Here is a 14848-nt window from a genome sequence, read left to right on the forward strand (position 1 = left end):
GATGATGCATCCCAAATGCAAAAATACCGGGAGCAAAGGTGCAGATTCTGAGAATCTGCCCATTTGCTCCCGGTATTTACTTTGATGCATCTGCCAGAAAGATGCATATACTGCAAAAGCACAACAGCATGATATAACTTTATAATGGTAAAAACACATAAATGAAGATGGAAAAAATACCTAAGTCTAGGCTTACCTTGTTGAAACAGATGAAGTAACACCGCCTGTCCTACAGCTGCCTCACTGTAAGTTGCCAGATCCAGACAAAAATGCAGCATGAAAGTATGTGTACTCTTCCATGTTGCGGCATGGCATATCTTGTCCAACGGGACGCTAGCAAAAAGAGCAGCAGAACAAGATAATGCTCTTGTGGGATGTGCTCTGACCTTGATCGTGAGCGGTTTACCAGCCTTAGTATGGCAGAGCTGAATAGTTGTAGCAATCCATCTTGCAACAGTCCTCTTTGTGACTGCAGCACCCAGTCTTTGTGGCCCATATGAGACCAGCAATTGGTCCATTCTGTGTAGCTGTTTAGTTCTTTGCAAATAAAACTTAAGACACCATTTAACATCTGAGGATTCTCTGCTGGCGAGGATGGATTTAGAAAAAAATTACGGAGGACATCAGGTTCATTAAGGTGAAACTGCGTTGGAATCTTCTGGATGAATTTAGGATTTGCTCTCAGTAAAACCTAGACCTCTATAAATTGTACATAGGGTTCTCTTATAGAGAAAGCTTGCTTTTCCCCTGCTCTCCTTGCAGAGGTAAGTGCCAGAAGCAATGCCACTTTCCAAGTGAGAAACCTGAGCTCACTTGTGGCTCAAACTGTGGTTTCTTTAGTTCAGATAGGACCACATAGAGATGCCATTCTGACGGAGGAGGCCGAATGGGAGGAAACAACTTGAATAAGTCTCTCATGAATTGTTTGACGATGCAAGAGGAGCGTCTGTATTGCGAAATGGCTGCGAGGAGGACCCTTACTGATGCGTACGCCAGTCCTGACTTTGCCACAGACAGTGGATAAGGCAAAGACTTGTTCCGGAGATGAGAGAACAGGCACGAAGAACAAGAACACTTTTATTTTAATCTGTATGTTGTATTGTTGGACTCAGCTCTAGCCCTAGACAAATCATCCCTACAGTCATGGGGGATGTCTAAATCTTCGAAGTCCTTGAATTCAGGTGCCAAGCATGCAACTGAAGAGAAGCAGGGTTTGTCCTTATCTCATGGGTAGTAGAGCCGCTATCACTGGGAGTCGATAAGGTTTGGACTCCGATATTAGGAATAGCTCTGTGAAACAATGCTGGCGGGGCCAACGTGGAGCAATGATGATCAGCCGGCAAGGTTCTCTTTTCATCTTCATTAGAACCCTGGAGATAAGAGGGCATGGGGGAAAAGCGTAAGCAAAGATTCCTGACCATCTTATTAAAAACGCATTCCCCCTTGACCCCCTCTGAGGGTCCCTGCTGGCAAAGAACCTTCATTTTCAGTACTCTGAGATGCAAATAGGTCTAAGTTGGGTATTCTACATTTCCGGAAGATGGAGTTGAGAATCAAATGATCAAGTTCCCACTCGTGACATGTTTGCCTTATCCTGCTCCTGCCAGGTTGTTTCTTACTCCTGGAAGATGTTCCACCTTGATTATGATGCAGTGCATTAACACCCACTCCCAGATCTTTTGAGCTTTCAACGATAGTATCAGAGACCTTGTTCCTCCCTGCTTGTTGAGATAGTGCATGCAGTGGTATTGTCTGTACAAATGAGGATGGGGGATTCTCGTATTCTTGGGAGAAACCACTGAAGAGCTAAGAAAATAGCCCTCAATTCCAGGAAGTTGATGTGCATCTTGGAGAGATAGACTCCATTTGCCACAGGCAAGGAGAGAGACTCCATTTGCCACAGGTCTTGAAGGTGGGCTCCCCAGCTTTCCAATGAAGCATCCGTGGTAAGAATGAACTCTGGAAGTGGAGAGAGGAATGTCAGGCCCACAGAGAGATTGCTGGCAGACTGCCATCAAGGAAGTGGTTTTCTCATGATCGGAGTGATCTGAATAATGTCCTCGAATGATTCGATCACCTGAAGCCATTGCCTGTCCAACTGCTCCTTGAAAGATCTCATCCTAAGATGTGTGTGGGGTACCATGAGGATGGCCGAGGACATCATGCCAAGAAAGAATTTGAGGAGACGGACAGAAGCAAACTCTTTTTTGGCTAGACTGTGAACCAGCGGTAGTATGGTGTTTTGCCTTTCTGTGGATAAGAATGCCTTGTTTTGGAGAGTATCCAACGTCTCTCCGAGAATATGTATCCGTGTAGAAGGTGTGAGAAAGGATTTCTGGTAGTTGATTGCAAGCCCTAGAGAGTGAAACAGTTGTAGGCAGATGGATATGGCCTCCAAGGCCCGGTGAAGAGAAGGAGCCTTCACTAGCCAATCGCCGAGATACAGGAAAATCTGCAGGTCTCGTAATCATAGGTGTGCTGCCACAGAAGTGAGACATTTGGCAAATATCAAAGGAGCTGAGCGGAGGCCGAAGGGAAGAACCTTGAACTGAGAGTGCGTGCCTGCCACATTGAAACTGAGAAACCTTTGATGTTTGGGATGGATAGAAATATGGAAATACGCATCCTATAAATCGAGGCTGGACAGAAAATCCAAATGGTTCAGAAGCTATAATATCTCCTGGAGAATTACCATGCAGAAGGATTTTTTCTGTAAATATTTGTTGAGCTTTCTGAGGTCCAGAATGGGACGCCATTCTCCTGATTTGTTCTTCACAAGAAAAAAGCGGCAGTAGAAGCCCATTCCCCTTTGACAGCGTGGTACTCTTTCTATGGGTCCCTTTTGCAGCATGACAAACGCCTCTTTCCTGAGTAACTTAAGATGGTATGGCAGAGAATTTTGTGGTGGATGATGAGGTGGTACTGTGACAAACTCCAGGGTATGACCATACTTTATTATATCCAGGACCAATTTTTCTGTGATCATTTTTTGCCATTGACTGAAATAGCGTGAGATGCAAGCTCCTTTGGCTGGAATAATAGGGGAGAGTGCAGCAGACCCCGGGACATCGTCACAGTTTCCTAACAGTATCCCTGGACTGTACAGGTTGTTTACATCTGGGTTGCCTGGAGTATGTAGCCTGTGGTGTTGCACGATATGTCTGTTGATGTTGGTAGTAAGGGCGAAATGAGTGATAGGTCTGAGGTTGGTATTTCTGTTAACCCCCACGGAATGAATGTTCCGCTACCACGGGCTACACAAAAGGGGGCCTTCCTGTATTGGAGTGTGCACAAAGCTTTAGTTGCTCTCTACCAACCTTGATGTCTAAGGACGGCAGCTCCAGCGAGTTGACAAAAGGCCAGGGTAGCTACATCCAAGGACGCATCGATAATGTCTGAGACAGATATTTCGCCTTCTCGAAGAATATTTCTCACCTCTGGTGTCTTGTTTTCGGGAAGGAGGTCCACGTATGGAGCCATATCGGACCACATTTGGCGGTCGTATCTGCCTAATATCACTACCGCATTGGCCGCACACAGAGTAGTGCCTGAGGTGCTGGTAAACCTCTTGACAATGTTATCAAGGTGCTTCCCTTCTTTATCAGGTGTAGCGGTGATAGGTGCTGAAGGATTCCTTGACATCTGTTGTGCAGCTTGCGTTATTACCGAGTCTGGTTTCGGGTGTCCTACCAGACAAGCTGACACATCATCAGGAGCCTTGTATTTGTGTCTATTCTAGGCAAAACTACGATCACTGTAGCAGGTGTTCTCATGACTTTCACACGTTCCTCCCAAATATGGTCAATTATAGGGATTGCTCTTACAGTCTTCAATTAATCTTTAAAATCGTAAAGAAAGCAGTCAGACTGCTTGACTCTCATCAGTAACTGAAAGCGAGAAGCTGCTCGCTCCATCAATGCGTGGAAACCGCTAATGTCCTCTAGCGGAGAATCCGCAGTCTGAGGAGATGGGGAAGCAGGTGTTGAGATTATGTAATCTTCCCACTCATTGCTAGCTGGGCTTGTACCTTGAAGTTCACCTTACTCTACATCACCATCATCAGAGATGTCATGCTGTTGGGGAGGTAGAACACTAACAATTGCTGGCGACATCCTAGGCGAAGGCTCAGACAGGCATGGATGAGTTGCTGGTGGTGGTGGAGCCAGTGGCGGTCGAGGCCGAGGTGCACTCGTCGATGAAGGAAAATGAGTACAATAACCCTGCAACATGTCTTGCAATTCTTGAACTAATGCCACAGGAAGGTGGACCTTGGGTTCACGAGCAGGTTCCATGTATTGTATCTTTGAATGTGGAGTGTGAAAGTTCTACTGATAATAACCCTCATAGTGATCTTCATCATCGCCCTGAATCTTGACGTGAAGCTGAGAGGGACTGTGAACAGGGCCAAACATGTCATCTTCATCAGACTCTTTAAAAAATGTTGAAGGAGGTCATGGCAAAATCAGTGAAAGATTCTCAAGAAAACGCCTCGTCGACGGATATAGAGGTGTAAGTTGTAACGTCAGCAGTCGTTTGAGGTTCGATGTAGTATGCAGGGTCGTCCACTTTGTCGACGGCAGTGGTGTCTGACGTCAACGAGGAAATAATGGGAACTGATGACGTAATTATCATCGTCGTTGATGAGGATACTGTTGTCATTGTTGCGATCATCGAGGACAAAGAGGTGGTCGTCGAGGACGAAGAGGTTGTCGTCGACAGAACAAACATCGTCAACGAGGGAGACAGTCAGTGAGGGTACCTTCACCCCCACTACAAGCATCATCGGTGGAGCCGCCATTGATGGCCCATCAGAGACATTTGTCAACAATGTTTTTTTCGATGACGAGATCGTTGACGGCAATGGAAGAGAAACGTGCCCTAGCAGTGATATCTGCATCAACAGGTACCCAGAGGACGGTGCCGTCGATGACACAAGCTTTTTAGAGACTGTTATCTTCATAGATGGCTCTAAAGAGGGTTTCTCATGTTTTGAGGTCATATGGGTTTACTAGTCAAAAAGAAAAGGATGCTTCTCTTTTGTGAGGGACCGGCAACTTCATGACAGGATTTTTCAGAAGCTTCTTTATTACCCTCAGGAGATTCTTGTGACCTCTCTCCTTTTAGATTATTCCAGAGAGGTATGTGATCCCGAGCTTTCTCGACATCAGATTTACTTTTAAATGTCTCCAGCCAAATCAACCACCTACCCTCTCTATCTTTAAGGGTTTTGGTTGAGAAAGTTCTACAAATCTTTCAGTCATTTACCTTAAGCTGGGGGTACAAACAGTAAATACAGTTCTTATGGGGATCTTCTTACTGCATGTTCCACCTGACCTGAAGAGACCTGTTTTTGAAGAATCCAACATTTTCTAGAAGATATCTGGTAGTTTTGAAAGAAAAAACTGAGCACAGTTCACTGACATACGACATGTGGTAGAAAATCAGAGGAACTCAGCCTCTCTTGGGAGTGTTCTACAGGGTGCTGTCGTCTGATTAGCTATTACTTAAGTTTGGTTCTTTTTGACAAAAGAAAGTTAATAGGCTAATGCAGTGACTGTTCATTGCATTGCACTACGACGACAAGGATGATTCAAGCATGTGAATCTATGAAAGATCCAATACTGGAGAAAAGGGAATTTCACCCATCCCTAGTGAGTGGCACATCTATTATTGGTTATAGCTTTTCATTGTGGTACTTTTACTTTTGTATTATTTAGGACAAGAAAAGGTGGCAATGAAAAAAACACATTTTACTACTCTTGAATGACTTGAGGCAACTTGAGAACTCTATCAGTCACCACCATTTGGCAAAATCTCACACACAACTAGGAATGAGTCTGCGTCAGGTCTGGCCTGTTGCGTAGCCTTATTTTCCAAAAGAGACACACAGCTCTATATCAGCACAATACTTCTAATTTTAAATTCCTAAAAAACAAAGACTTCTTGCTCTGACCTTTTGTGTTCCCAGCTACTTCATTCTTGCGAGACAAGCACGGCTCTACCAATGAACCTCAACTCATGATTTACTCCATCGTCTGCTCTTCTATTAGGGAAATTCAAATTAGCCATGTGACTTCTATTCTAACTAGCAGGTCCCCAAACACTTCTGATACATCTACCAATGCACATCAATTCCTGAATTGCAGTAACCCCTGCCCATGCCATTTACACTGTGACACCATAAGTAGGTTTTAAAACACCTCTATCACCACTTTTTGTGGGAAAGGGGAATTATTTCAGACTGAAAGTTACATATGTTACTGTATGATGTAAAAGGTTGTCCGGGAAATATGATGGTTCTAGTGTCCATCTGAAATACTGCATAGTTAATCCCATTAGGGTAAAAAAAAAAATAGGTGCCTACCTGAACGGGGAAACCACTCAAGTCCCACAATAGCCCTTATTCTATTTCTCTTAATTTTAACTGGAGTTTTAATAATGCGTTAATAACCATCCTGAGGTAACAAGCCCCAGAAGGTACATGTAAACCTATTCTAAATGCAAATCACTAAATATATATATATATATATATATATATATATATATATATATATATATATATGTATATATATATATATATATATATATATATATATATATATATATATATATATATATATATAAAGAAGTGACTCAAACAGCTGGATTCAACAAAGAACAAAAATATATTCCCACTACAAAGTGTCAGCTTCTACCTTCCTCAGGTAGTGCAAGCTGGTTTTGCTCGGTGGCTGCACAGATGACACAGGTGAATTTTCAAAAAGCATCACGAGTGAAGATTTCATCTGGAATGTGGAATCAATGTAGTCCTGAGAGCTCTTCAGACAGGCAGCAATCAGGTGGTATTGTCAGTAATGTTCTGTCCATCTGGATGCAGTGATTTAAAACGGTACATCCAGAGGTTTTCTGTGGAGTTCAGTAGTTCTAAAGGTGGGCTAAATCCGCGTAGCCAGTGCCACGGAGTTGGCAACAAACTCTGTGGCACTCTGCGTAGCTCCGCTACGCCGCTTGCCTCTACCTCCCTATTATTAATTTAACTTAAAAGTATATTAAAAAGACTTACCTAATTCCGAAGAAGACGAGAAGGGCAGCCCGGGGATGCCGCAGTTTAAATTTAAGTCTTTTTAATATACTTTTAAGTTATATTAATAATACGGGGGTGGAGGCAAGCGGCTGGCCAACTCCGCTCCGCTGCGGAGCTGTTGAGTTTTGCCTACTTGGCGTTCTCTGCGGAACGCGGATTAGGTAAAACTCTGCACACTCCACAGGTGGAGCCGAATTCTCCGCCCACGATTAAGTAGTTCTTCCTTTAAGACCTGTTCCACAGGGAAGATTTTCAGATCTGATAGTAAATGATCCACAAGGTTAAAATGATTGGCTAAGGGCTGGTTAATTTTCTTATTAACTACTGCTGATTTGTAGTTCCTTATTCATGTATGATGGTCATTCACTGTTTGGCCTATTGTTTTTTTACAGCTTTGGTATTGGCACTGAATCACACAAATAATACATGTTGAGTGACATGTAAGATGCTGTCTTATTTCATAGGTCCTTCTCGGTACAGAACTTGTTACTGATGCACCTTTTAGAGTCTCAGCAATGAACCCCCGCATCTGTTCCAACTTGCTTGAGTTCAACTCTCACAATAAGAGATCGTAAATTGGGAGCTCTGCGGTAAGCAATGACTGGCGATTTTGGAAAAACCTTTTGCAATTTTTCACAAGTCGACAATAAGGGAATTTTTTTTTAATTATATTTCTGTGGTTGGGAGCGGATGGACGATAGTCAAGCACAAATGGAGTTCTGTCACTTTTGCTTCTGCTGTTGGTATTCCAAATAAGGGCTTTCCTGGGTAACTGCAAATTATTATTATTACATTTATATGGCGCAACATCTACCCTAAAAAGGGTTTCCCGGCGCTAACCAGGCCACGGAACAAATGCCCGATTGAAAAGCCAGGTTTTTAAAGATTTGCAGAATTGGACATAGGCCGTTTCATTCTGAATAAATGAAGGGAGGGAATTCCATAAGAAAGGGCCAAGAAAGGCAAACGATCGGCCACCCATCCGGAATAGTCTGACTTTAGGAACAAAGAATTTCCCTTGGGTGGACGAACGGAGACACCGGGAAGGAACATAAAGATGAATTAGGGATTGCAAGTATTGAGGGGGCCATACCTGTTTTGATTTAAACATATAGCCCAGGGCCTTGAACTTAATTTGGTTCTCCACCCGGAGCCAGTGGAGGTCCTGCAAGTGCCCAGAAACAGAAGAAGCTCTAGGAGCCCGGCAGAGCAGTCTTGCAGCTGAGTCCTGGACCAACTGTAGCCTACGAGTCACTTCTTTGTTTGCCCCCAGGTAAAGAATGTTACCGTAGTCCAGTCTAGAAGTGACAAGCGCCTGGACTACTGTTCTTAGGGTATGCTCTGGCAACATCCAAATAATCTTTCTTAGCCATTTTAAGATCGTGAAGCATGTGGCAGCTACCTTAACAGCATGTTGTTGCATTGTAAGTGAGTTGTCTATGATGACGCCAAAATTGCGGGCTTGAAAGGAGGGCTGAGGTAGAATAGGTTCTGTGCTTTACTTTTCCCCAAAACCAGAACTTCGGTCTTCTCTCCGTTGAGCTTGATATAACTAGCCTACATCCATGAGGCAATTTTACCCAAGCCCAACTGGAGGAAGTCTCAGCCGCCCTCTCCATTGAGAGCGAGAAGTTAATCTGGGTGCAGTCTGCATCAGAGAACAGAGACAACCCAGCTTCTGCAGCAACATCCGCCAAAGGTCTAACATAGAGACTGAATAGTAGGGGGCTGAGAATGAAGCCCTGAGGTACACCATAGGGCAAAGGATGGATCTCGGAGCTAGCTACTGGGAAAAAAAAACGTGGAAGGTCCGATTGGCAAGAAAGGAAATAAGCCAGTTGAGAGCAGGACCACAAATACCCAATGATCGGGGCATGTTCTGCAGCCCAGGATAGAGTTCGCATAAGCGACGAGCTCCGGGCGAGGGGCGCCAAACTCTGTTTATTTCCTGTACCCTTTAGTGGCTGTGGGAGGGCAGGTCGGATATACAGACGCGGAGGCTGAATATATTGGCGAACAGCACTTTTATTGTCAGGAAACAAGACTTTAGGTTTCACAACGGCTTCTGCACTTCCTCCCGCGGCACCAAGTTCTCCAGAGTTGAAAGGGCTGGCCGTGGTATGCGGTGTTCCTCCCTCGTCTTCCAGTGGTTGTTGTTCCTGGGACGGTAGAGTCTCCGTGGTGTTGGATTACCGGAGGTACCGAGAGGGAAAAAGAGAAAGGGGCCGTCAGTGGTACTGTCGCTTCGAAACCCTTGCTCCTACACCGGAAGGTAGTGCACGAAAAATGGGGATGGTGAAGGGGTGTGCGTAAAGGTATTGGAAGTGGCAGGTAAAGGGGTAGGAAGTGACTTGGCACGGAATGAGGATAGGAATACAGGGAAGATAGAGTCATAGACCAGCTACGGCTAATCCCAAGATAAACAACTAACGTGATACTGTCGGGCACTGATCTTTCACAGATGAACGTTTTGGTTTTCCCCCTTACGAAATTCCACCCACCACCCACAGTTTCTTCTCTACCTCCCCCCTCCCGCAACACACAACAATTTCCCCAATTGGGCTTCGGTTCAATGTCACTCACCGGCCCCGCCGTAACTCTCCTGAGTCACGGCACGCTCTCCAGCCGCCTCCGGGGGACACCACCACTCCTCTGTCCAGCGGTCTTCGGTTTCCCCCGCCTCCTCTTCACGATCAGCAACGCTGTCTTGACTCTCGGCGTTCAGCTCCGGCTCCCGGCTCCGAGATTCGGCGTCCTCCTCGTGGTCAGTCTCTGGTCCCGCCTCCTCGACGTTCTGCCACGACCTCGCTTCCTGTGTGGCGTCTGTTTTTATTCGTCCATTGTCCGTAGCGCCTCCTCTAGCCGTTACCTCACGCTGTGGAAAGAGAGGAGAGATATAGGTCTTCGTCCTTGTTTCAGGTGAGACGAGATGCAGCCTTGTACGTGCAGGGGCGTCTGGGCTTTGTAGTCCAACCCTATCAGGGGTCCCGACAAGATCTTTCTCACAGTGGCATACGGACTGCTAACCTCAAGTGCTGAGGCAGATGATGCCTGGACCATGTTGCCGTTATCCTGAGGGCTGAGGTTGCCACACACGCGGAGTACAGCCCGGTGCGGTCTCTGGCCTCGCAGCGGGCCTGCAGAGTGGGAGAGGCGTCTGGAGCATCGAGCTGCGTTGCGACCTGCCCGGCCTCTTGAAGCCTGAGGAAGGCATGCTTAAATACGCGAGGCCCCGGCTTTGGGCACCGCTCCCAAGCTACGGACCACGCACGCAACCTGGGCTTCATCCTGGACTCCTCCCTGTCGATGACCAGACAAGTCAATGCCGTCACATCTTCGTGCTTCAACACCTGCGACTCCTGGTGGCCCCCGGCCCTGGGCACCGCTCCCAAGCCTACAGACCACGCACGCAACTTGGGCTTCATCCTGGACTCCTCCCTGTCGATTACCAGACAAGTCAACGCCGTCATATCTTTGTGCTTCAACACCCTGCGCATGCTCCGCAAGATCTTCAGATGGATCCCCACTGAAACCAGGAAGACCGTTACCCAGGCACTCGTCACCAGCCGACTGGACTACGGGAACACCCTCTACGTCGGAACCACAGCCAAACTTCAAAAAAGACTCCAACGCATCCAGAGCGCCTCCGCACGACTCATCCTGGACATCCCCCGACACAGCCACATCACCGGACACCTGGGAGACCTGCACTGGCTCCCCGTCAGCAAGAGAATCACGTTCAGACTCCTCACCCACGCACACAGGGCTCTCCACGACCTGGGCCCCAAGTACCTCAACGACCGCATGACCTTCTACACGCCCACCCGCCAGCTACGATCGACCAGCCACGCCTTTGCCACCGTACCACGCATCCGCAGAGCCACGGCCGGAGGAAGATCCTTCTCCTACCTGGCAGCCAAGACCTGGAACTCCCTCCCCACCCACCTTCGGCGAACTCAAGACCATCTCTCCTTCAGAAAGCCTGGCTGTTCGAGCAGTAACATACCCCTTTCCCCCAGCGCCTTGAGACCCTCCCAGGTGAGTAGCGCGCTTTACAAATGCCGTGATTGATTGATTGATTGGGCCTGCAGCTTTGGGGACGTGACGGAGGTCGGGGCATCCGTGGCTGTCTGCTGTGCCTCGCTGCCGATAGCGGATTGCACCGAGAGTCCACCGGTGCCACGCTCTCGGCCCTGCGGCCCCCTGTACTGCCGGCTTTCCATCGGCGGAAATACGGACTCTGAGAACGGGCTCTGCTTTGTGGACCTGGATGCAGTGAGGGACACTTGGACCTCCCGGAGCGTCAATGACACACGGTGAGTGCCCCCCTCCATCAGACTGCCATTGGGGGTGTGCAATCTACCGCAGGGGGCTCCATGCTGATTACTCCTAGTGCTGGTGAGACCCTGATTGGAGTCTGCTGCATCAGATTCTTGCTGCCTGGATATCTCCCTTCTCTCCAAGCGCAGTCTTGTGGACACAGAAGTGTGCATTGTGGGGCCTGACTGGAGCTGGCTCGGCATTACCTGGCGGGTCCATATCACTGCATTGGAAGCAGGGCTGGCCCTCAGACGAAGGCACTGGCTCGCAGTGGCTGCTCACAATGGTGACTGCTCTCTTTTTTGGAGATCTCCTGATTAGTGTGTGGTCTATGGTGTGGATGCTGAACGTTGATAAGACCTCTGGTGTTCCTCTACAACGGCTGTGTTCCCCTGCCTGAAACCTGTGTGGGCCTGACTACTGCATTTGAACTGAGGACTCCGATCCTGTGATCTACTTCCTGGTGTTGTCAGCATATTGCGTGCTGCGCTGCTTTGTGGTGGCTGGTAACCTGTGCTGGTAACTGGCGTTGGCCCCAGCTTTTTCTTTGCTATTGTCCTTTCTTACTGGCACTGAGCGCCCTGTGCCCCTGTTCGGTACCTCACCGGAATTAGACCTACTGGTGCTCGTGGTGGGACCCCTCCTTGTTGGGGTTTGGGAGTGCAGCTGTGATCAATCATGGGCAGAAACAAAACGAAAACGCTACCGAACTTGGAGCGGGCTCGGTCCCCACCTTCTGAGACCTCCTCTATACAATCTCACCAGACTGATGAGGGAGTTGCTTCTCTCCCTCCCACTGACAGACTGGATGGGATCCTCCAGGAGATCCGTGAATCTCGTGCTGCTATTGCACAACAGATTCGTACCATCTCCACCGCCTTAAATCTGCTAAAGGATAATCATAAAAAGCTGGTGGATAAAGTGAAAAATATTGACTATTCAGTGGCAACTCTGCAGCCCCAGGTGGAGGGGTATGATGCGGAAGGTAGGGCCCGACGCAAAAACCTCTGTATCGTTGAGCTTCCAGAGGGGCGGAAGGTCAAGACCCTACGACCTTCATTGAGGACTGGTTGCGGACCAGGGCAGCCCACACAGGCTTGTCTGCACACTTCCCGGTGGAGCGGGCCCACAGGATACCTATGCACAAACCTATCCCTGGTGCAAATCCTCAACCGCTCTTAGCCAGAATCCTTAATTACAGGGAACGCAATCGTATATTACAAATGACACGAGAAGCAGGCCCTATTCTCTTCGAAAATATCAATTTTCCCGGATTATACACTGTCATTACAGCGCCTGCACTCCTCGTTTATGGAGGTCAAGGCCCGTCCAGGCGCAGCAGGTTGACTTTTTCTCTTTTATTTCCTGCCAAACTTAAAATTATTCATAATCAACAGTCCTGCTTCTTTGATACCCCTGAAAGCGCATGGGAGTGGTTGGATAGGAATTTTCCGGACACTGCCCGTGCTATGCACCCTACGCATTTGCAGCCGGAACCGCAGAGCCTCCCACGCCAACAGAGGGGACTCATTACACAGAGTACTGTGCTTAACACTCCTTCGCAGCAATCAGCACTGGAGAGCAGACGGGCGGCCCTCAGCTTGGCCTCAGCGTTGCGAGTGCCCTGGCACCTATCAGCACTAGCCCATCAGTGGAGGCATCCTCGGACTAGGATTCTGGAGGCAGTATGGCATTATTCTCGTCGGTGTCCACAAATCTTAGCAATGATCCGTTGGCTAATTGAATGATGTCATTATTACATGTCCTATAATATGTGGAGAAATACTGTACTTTGTTCTCTTGGTAACTGGCCGTCCCATTTGTAGGTACAGCTCTTTACATTTATATCCTATGCTATGTCACATGTGTCCTATTTTGTTTACGACATGATTTGCTCCGCAACTGGCTGCTGGGTACGCTTTCATGATGCAGTCCCTGGCCCGGCCTGTCCTGGGTTACTGTACATTTTGTAACTGATTGTTGCATATTAACAGTAAGCAGCTCACCCCACTGGCGGAAAGCCCTTCTTATTTCCTGTGTTGTGTGCCTTGTTTGCCCACAGTTTGGTTGACCGTAGTTGAATCGTGGGACCTTGTATTGGATGGTTGTTTTTATTTTTGATTATGTTATTGATCTGTTTTCTTTTGATGTTCGCATTCTTGCTGCATAATCCGATGGTGGGGGGTGGGAGGGTGGTGGTCCTGCAGGAGGGACCTAACTCATGGATCCTGAGGATGTCAATTGCCAAATCTTATACTATTGCATCCTGGAATATTCGGGGGATGGGCACGATGCACAAGCGGCATCGAATAGCTGTAAAGCTCAAATAGTCTATCTTCAGGAGATACACCTAGTGCAGTCAGAAACCATGAAATTGCAGAAGGTGGAGAGGACAACTGTATGCCACGGCCTATTCCGCCTAATCTAGAGGGACTGCAATAAGGATACGGGTGGGAATCCCCTTCCCACTTAGTGAGACTAGGATAGACGACCAAGGACGATATGTATTTTTAAGAGGAGCATTAGATGGTAGGCAGGTGTTTCTGGGATGCCTGTATGCTCAGAATGTAGACCAAGAGGCCTTTTTAACACGAGTCTCCCAGACACTCTCGGATTGGTCGCAATACCCATGGATCTTAGGAGGGGACCTCAATGCAGTATTTGATGTAGGGCTGGATCACTCACATTCCCCCTTACCGAACACGGCTGCTCACTCACAAGCGGCCGCTTTAACGAGATGGGCGCAGGGTTGGGATTTACTGGATATTTGGCGGTCACTGCATGCCAACTTGCGAGAATATTCCTTCTATTCCTATCCACACAGGTTGCATACCCGTCTAGACCACTTCTTATGTACACCTGTCTTATCCCCGACCATTAAGCACTGTACTTATTTGGGCAAGACCATCTCGGACCATAATCTTAGAGAACTAGTGTTAAATTGGGGTTGTTCCCCCGCACCTATTCCCACTTGGCGGTTGCAACCGCTGCATTTAGAAGATCAGGTGTTTCGTGCCACACTGACTACGGGGATCACCAAATTTTTTCTAGAGAATGAGGGCACAGCCACATCCAGATCCTCAGAATGGGAGGCCTTTAAGGTCACGATTCGGGGAGTCGCCATAGGGTCCTTAGTGGGAATTAGGAGTGAGACAGTTAGAGACATATCTGAAGTAGAAAGTGCCTTGAAGGCAAAAGAGGTAGCAGCCCAGATAAGCAAGGGAGGGGCAGAGGCCCTGCAGGAGGCCAGGATACAATATACAGAACTGTTGGAATGGCTCAGGGCAATCCACATGCAAGCATACACACTTCACACGCATGCGGAAGCTGAGAGTTACCACACTTTTAGCACAGTTGAATAAATCTCAAATAACCCCACCCCCATACTGGCGATAACTAATGCTCAACACACATTGGTCACCTCCCAAGCTGACATTAATCACA

At 47.6% G+C, this 14848-nt stretch overlaps 1 protein-coding gene across 2 annotated transcripts in view; it reads right to left on the reverse strand.

The window, feature by feature from the left end:
• BID (BH3 interacting domain death agonist) overlaps positions 1-14848 on the reverse strand; it is a 353803-nt gene that overhangs the window by 181063 nt on the left and 157892 nt on the right. The window lies entirely within an intron of this gene.

This window comes from Lissotriton vulgaris, chromosome 1_2 (assembly GCF_964263255.1).
Source record: "Lissotriton vulgaris chromosome 1_2, aLisVul1.2, whole genome shotgun sequence".
NCBI classification, from domain to species: Eukaryota; Metazoa; Chordata; class Amphibia; order Caudata; family Salamandridae; genus Lissotriton; species Lissotriton vulgaris.